The sequence below is a fragment of the Alligator mississippiensis genome, chromosome 1 (assembly GCF_030867095.1).
Source record: "Alligator mississippiensis isolate rAllMis1 chromosome 1, rAllMis1, whole genome shotgun sequence".
Lineage (NCBI taxonomy): Eukaryota > Metazoa > Chordata > Crocodylia > Alligatoridae > Alligator > Alligator mississippiensis.
In genome coordinates, this window is record NC_081824.1 from 125,709,384 (window position 1) to 125,716,566 (window position 7,183).

Consider the following 7,183-nt stretch of genomic DNA (forward strand, 5'->3'; position numbering starts at 1 on the left):
GAAGCAAAAGGAAAGGAATCCGAGTTTACAGCCTACTCCCTACTCTCTCCTGCAGAAAGAGCTAAAACATCTGCAGGTTGATCTGTGGCTCAAGGATTGGACCCTTCAGTCACCAAGACGCATCAATGTGCCTTAGCAGAGAATCATCCTTGAATTGAGGGATTCCTAACAGACAGCTTTTCAAGCTAAAAGCAAGCGTATTTAAATAGGTTCTTCCTGGGCACAAGTGTAGTGAATAAAATTTCAGATACTTCATTTATAAGACACCTATTAAGCTTTTGAATTCTGTTTAAACCTTGTCTTTCTTGCAAGTGACATACTGTTAAATCCAACATCTATTTCAAGGGCCTCCACTACGAACTTCCTTTCAGATTTTCTTGTAATAAGGGTAGGCATAGAATCTTCTGTTTTCACACAAGGTCCTCCTCAAGTATGAAACACCTTTATCAGCAGGTTGGACTGTTTTACCATATTGAAGGTTAATACACACAGATGCACACAAGCCTCATTTTCCAGCACTAGTTACAATGCCTCCTCCCTATACCCCTTCCATACCCCCAAACACATACTTACTAGGGTGCCAAAATAGCTACCTATGCCTTTGCTCACTACAAACATAGAACTGTTGTTCTTTATTTGGACTGGTACTTCCTATTCCTCCTCCTGTTAAAAGAACAAGTCCCCTTTTGCTTATCTGTTTGCATTTAGTAAAAGCAGCAGCACCTACAAAACATCTGGCCATGGTGACAAATCTGGTTCTGGTTTCACCAAGTCCTGAATAAAAGTGAACACTGCCAGAGAAAAACAACAACAGGCAATGCTAGTAGGTACTTATCATACCAACTGGGCACCACATAACTGCATGTAGGCTCATAGCCCCTTCTTTTGGCATACACATCCAGAGTAATTCTACAGTCAGTATCTTAATTATTTTGAAAATAGAAACTAGCCTATTGATGTTAGTGGAGTTATCTCATTCTTCCATGCAGTAAGATTATGTGAGATTAGAATTGGTTTAGTTTCTCTTGCGACTCCTGCCGTTGTTTCCTTTGTCCGGGGGGGGGGGAGCCTGCCTGGGGCCAGTTTGTCAGCAAGGCAACCAGCAAGAAGTTTATTTATAACAGAGATAATGCACAACAGGCACCATGTGTGCAAACACATCCTGAATGGGCTCCAGACCAATTGTGCTAACAGTCTCACAATAGATACTGCAGATACATGTTTGGTTGCTGTTGCCTAAGTATGAAGGGGATGGCACAACCTAGTGAACAGGGTAAAGTCAGGAAGCCTGGCTTGTACTCTCAGCTATTGCTATTAGGGGTGTGCAAAATGGGCTGTATTCAATCCAGATTCGGCCCGAATCAGGGACAGTGATTCGATTCATTGATTCAAATCCTTGTCCTGATTCAATTCGACTGAAATTGAAGATTCAATGCCGACTCAGAGAATCAGTGATTCAGCCATAAACACAGATTTAAATATTTTTTCTACATACCTCGATGTACCAGGTGCAGCTCATGCATGCTGCAATGCTGGGGTGGATGGAGCATCCCACAGGACCGTGTCCCGTCCCCCCCCCGGTGTGCTCAGCGGTGAACCTGGAAGTGGACCGGAAGTATTTCCAGTCCACTTCTGGGTCCACCACTGAGCACACAGGGAGACCCCCCCCGGATTGGCGATTGGCCATGGGGGGACCCTGGGTGCCCCCCCATGCCCAGGAGGCACCAGTCGCCAAGCTGGAGGGGGGGCAGTCCACGCGCTCCCCGGTGGACCCTGAAGTGGTTCTGGTCCACTTTCAGGTCAGGTGCCAAGCACACTGGAGACCCAACCCTGTGCTCCCATGGGATGCTCCATCTGCCCCACCATCTCAGTGTTCACAAGCCACCAGGTACCTTGAGGTATGGAGAAAAAACATTGTGAACCTAGCATTCCTTCGCTCTAAATAACTGGTTTACAGCTACCTGAGAAACTCATGTTTAGACTGAAGCATAAATAAGAGGTTTACTTCTTCAAACACAATTTCAATAATACTTATTCTTTTTACATATAGGGACTGATTGAGAGATAAAGCTACAGTGGCATGATGATAGGAATACTAAACCACTGAAAATATGGTGCAGTTTAGCTGACTCCAAAATCAATTGTAAATAATTTATTAACAATAAATAAAACAGAATAATTAGACTAATAATCCACTTCCTCTCTCCAGTCATTCCCCTTGACTGCCAAGCCCCAATTCACCAAGTAGCACTGTTGTGGCACTGTTATAATCCCAGCATTTCCTTAGGCGCCCACTGTCTCTGGCAGGGTAAATAAGGCTGGAATTCCAAGTTAAAAAGCAAGCCAGAAAAATCTAACACATATTAAGATGATGCAAAAAAAAAAAAGAAAAGACAAAAGTTTCTTATCCTTTTTCCCCCCTTTACTGATTCCCTCTGATTTGTGTGGCACTAAAGATACCTTGGTTCTGAATACTAGTTCTTTACACATACTTTACTTGGAGCAATTGCATTCATTAAACTATTCTAATAAAGTGTAGTACAGGTTACATCTGTCACACAACTCAGCAGTTTGTTATGTAAAGAAAACAGATTAGGAACATGGGATTTCTTAACAACTGGCTTACAGGAATGTTCCTATATGCTTGTCTCAGTGGCTCAATGAAAAACAAAATACATTTCAGCGAAGTAAAAAAAAAAGTAATTTATATTGTAATAAACTCAGTCTATTTTAATTACAGGGTAAGTAGCAAGAAACAGTTTGAACTACCTGAAAATTGTGAGGGAAAAAGTAATGCATTTAATACCAAAACAGGGCTTGAAAGCACAAGGGTGCTAACACAGACATGCAATTATTGAGAGACTAGGGATAAAATATGCAATGGATTTCCCATCACTAGCAGTTTTAAAATCAACACTGTACCCCCCACCCACCCTCCAGAATACACACTCTACTTCAAACAGAAATCATTCCCTGGAAGTCCTAAGACTTGGGTTATACAGAGGACAGAGAAGTAATCACAACGGTCCTCTTCTAGATTTATAACCTAGGAATTTCAATTTTGGAATACAATTAAAAATGTGTTTTCCCCTACTAATTTCTATATTTTAAATTTTAAAAATCTTGGTTAATGACTTTGGTGATATATAAATTCTTCAGCTCCACCATTCTATTAATAAACTTCAATTATTTCCAGTTTCCATTCTGGAATCCTATAATTAAATTAGGGTTAGGGTACATAGGGTATCCAACAATTCTTAAGGACCAGACTCATGTTCTTTCATACATGTGTAATAAAAACAAATATCCTCCTAATCCTAGCAATATTTATGGCATTTAAATTTAAAACACTAGTAAATGCTAATTCAGGGCTCTGGATGTCCTAACATTATTATGAATGTATAATGGGCACAATGGAGTCCTTCTTGAAAAGTAATTCACATGAAATTCATGAAGAAGTTTCTATATATTAGCACACAAATCAATGGCCAGAATCTATATCAACTTCACATTAACGTGATTCATAAAGAAAATATGTTTTTTAAAAGCCTGCCATTTCCTATATGCATATGACTCATATCTGATCTAATACTGGCTAAGCCAATGAAATCTCTCCAGTGTAATTTCAGAAACAAGCCCCTAAGACTTCAATTTGAATTTTCATTTTTGAGTGAAATAATGGTAATATTTTTCTTTAAAAGAAGAAATGTGCCACTCACTCACCTTCTTCGAAGTCTACATAACTTGCTGAAGTTAAATAAATCAGCAGAGAAGTTCTCAGGAAGAGAGCCAAGAGCATCTTGCAAAGTGCAGTCAGAATTGGAGTTCTCTCAGATGCTCAAAAACAGGAAATACTCCTAGCATGTCTTGCCCTTCCAATTGCTTTTCTTAGCAGGGCTAACTGGTTTATGTTCAGTCCAACAGGCAGTAAAAAGGATCCCTCAAGACTTTTACACGCTATGGGGTTAGGTTTTGCAACCTCTTCAGAGAAATGAGCGCCTCCCAAATAAAGGCTGAATGGTATCCTGTGCCCAACAATAGGATTCCTAACATGCACAGAGATAGACAGTGGAGACCATGATTACTCACAAAACATTTTCCACCTATTTTAGAACCAACTCCTTCAAGGACAGAAATCACCTCCCACCACACACACACATACATTTTTGTCGTGTACTATAGCAGCACCATAGCCCATTCTTTATTAGACAGGAGCTGAAACCTCCCTTACCTCATTCACTTCATTTATCCCTTTGGTGTTTTATGTCTTTCTATTCTGCTTTGCAGGCTGTTAACAAAGGCTATAAATGATGTAGAGCCTTATCTTTGTTGGAAATAATAACAAAGGAGGCAAAAGCAATATGTGGCCCCAACTTAAAAAAAAAAATCTAATGGTTCTTTTGATAAGAGGTAGTTTTCCAATAAAGGACTGGGGGGGGGGGGGGGGGAGGGGGGATGACGACAATGGGACGGGACACTACATACAAAAACAGTCACAAAATTCCTTGCTGATAATGATAGACAAGGTTCTCTGGGTGAATCTGATATCTTTTATTAGACCAACTTAAATAGTTGGGAAAAAACTTTCTTAGCAAGCTTTCGGGTTTAAAAACCCTTCATCAGGCTGAGGATTCGTCAAGCTGAGGTGTAGGCTACAGCCTATACCCTTGCTGACAATGTGCATGAAAGAACAAAGATTACAAGGTCACCAGTGGAACCCCTTCTTTATGTATTCATCATTCACAGTGGTGACTTGAATATTCTCTCTCAAAGAAAAACTAGGTCGGGGAGGATGGACACCAACAGAAGTAGCCAATGTTTCTTTCCCACTAAGAGTGAACTGTGCCTTCCAGAAGAAAAGGCCAGAGAAGCAGCCCTGAATATGATAGATAACCAGAGACCCTTTTAAAACTCTTGATGCAGTTCTCTTGGTTTCTTACCACCATGTCTCCATTGCAGCTGTACTTCCAGGGATGCCTTCTTGTTACAGCTACTCCCATCGCTTGTTTTAAACTGTTCCATTTAATGGGGTCTCTTTGCACAGCTGGAGGGCTGCATGCATGACATGATCAGTCCATTCTGCTTTCTTCCATCTGTTCATTAGACAGCACTTCCTCTCCACAGTGTCTATAGAGAATCATGCCTTAAAAACATCTAATCCTTAATTCCTTTGATAGGAAATGGATCAGCATGAGGGCTTCCTGCATAACTAGATCTGGATGCATGGTACCACACAACATACTGGTCAAGTCTTACAATCTTTATTCAGGTTAAATCCATGAGTAGAGTGCACAATCTGTCTGTCCTATATTAAGAAATCATTGAAGGGAAGAGCTGCTTGATTTGAACCTACGATTCTTCCATGCTCTTTCATACAGGAGTAGAATAATGTTCAATTTCCTAAACTTGCTGCTGCTGCATAAATACCTGTAAAGAAACAGTGTGCACCTGATTTAAGTAGGGAAAGGAGGAATTAAATGCCTTATTTGCCTATTCTCTAAGTAAACTTCCTTCTTTTGCCACTGGAACTTAGTCCCTCTATTAACGAACAGAAGACTAGAAACTCCACAAAATCCAGACTTTGCATTACTTGATTACGAAGGAAATAATGGAAAAGCTACTCTCATAAACCATGGTTCCAGTTCAATGTTGTACCTTCAGTTACATAAGGGAATTCTCAGAAATGTAAGCAAGAATGCTACTTAAATAATCTTTTACCTCATCTAAATTTCCAATCTACCTGTGAATTTAAATGCAGTTTCCTACATTCCCAATTAGACATTTATTAGAGGTTCACTGATATATCAGTCCATATCGTATTGACACTGATAAAAGGAAAACTGACATTACCGGCAACCAGCCTTTTTTTGCTGATGTGGCCGATAATGTCACCAATAAAAGCCGCACGCATGTATGCAGCCCCAGCATGCGCATGGCCAGGAGTCCAGCCTAGTAGCATAGAGAGCAGCATTGTGCTGGTAATATCTGTGGGAAAGAAAAAGCTGGGGGCGGGGCAGCAAGGATGCAGATGGAGGCACCATGGTGAAGGAGGGAGCGGGGCTGGGGCATGTGCTGCACAGCCAGGTTGGGGTGTGGGATGGAGTCGCAGCTTGTCCAGTGTGCGGCTCCCACTGCTGCACACGCGCTCAGGGGAGGCATGAGGGGCATGTGTCCCTGAGATTTGTGCATGGGGCTAGGATGGGCTGCCTGCTGCAGGCTGGGGCCTGTCCTGGCCTATTCCTGGCAGGGGTGGGGCTGGCTGAGGCTGTGCTCAGTGTGGGTGGAGGTGGGATGGGCAGTGGCAGCACTGGGAGGGGGGCTACAGTTCCCCCCCCCATATATGCTGTAGCCCCCCTCCCAGCACTGCCACCACCTGCCCCGCCCCCACCCACCCCAAATGCAGCCCTGGCCCAGCCCCTCTGCCAGGAAGAGGCCAGCACAACCCCCAGTTTGGAGCACGCAGTGGCAGCCCCTCACCCGGCGCACAGACACACCTCCCCTGTGCCTCCCCTGGGTGTGCATAGAGTGGCAAGAACCGCCTTCTGCCCTCCCCAGAAAAGCAGTGGCTCTGTCCTGCGCCCCAGGTGTGCAGCCCCTGCCAAGTCCTGCTCCCTCACTGTGGGGGGGGGGGGCTCAATCTGCCCCCCCCATACCCCTTCCCTCCTCCACCCCTGCTTCTTCCCCTCAACAGACTTACCAGCCAGACGCTGCTCTCCAAGCTGCTGGGCTGCATATGAACAATCGGATCAGTACTGGCCAATATGGCTAGTTAATAATCATACATCAGTATCGGCCCAAAAAATCTTTATCAGTGTACCCCTAATATTTATAGTTCATCATGCATGTCTTGCATGAAAATGATAATGTCACAACACCATCTGAACAGTTAAAAGACAAGCAAGTAATCAGAGAAGCATGAAATACATGCACAACTTGCTCTATATCCTTACAATGTTGCATCTCTGTCCCGTTTTCTTAGCTGCAGTTTCTATCTTCGAGTTAGGATACATAAGTGTTCAAAACAGCTAGAGTAACAATGGCACTGTATTGATATATAATTATATTTAAAAAAGATTAATCATGTAATGATCTACAATCCCAAATTAAACATACACATTGTGTTGTTTTTTTGAGGACTGAGCAGATTACTACTTTCCTGGGGTGGCATGGAAGCAGGATTTTC

The 7,183-nt window shown here is 42.7% G+C and overlaps 1 long non-coding RNA gene across 1 annotated transcript; it reads right to left on the reverse strand.

Moving 5' to 3' along the window:
* Positions 1-2,687: 2,687 nt before the first annotated feature.
* Positions 2,688-6,283, reverse strand: LOC132243593 (uncharacterized). The gene is made up of 2 exons (XR_009455261.1): positions 4,941-6,283; positions 2,688-4,046 (listed from the first exon to the last, which is right to left on the reverse strand). It is a non-coding gene; the product is annotated as an uncharacterized LOC132243593 (long non-coding RNA).
* Positions 6,284-7,183: the final 900 nt, after the last annotated feature.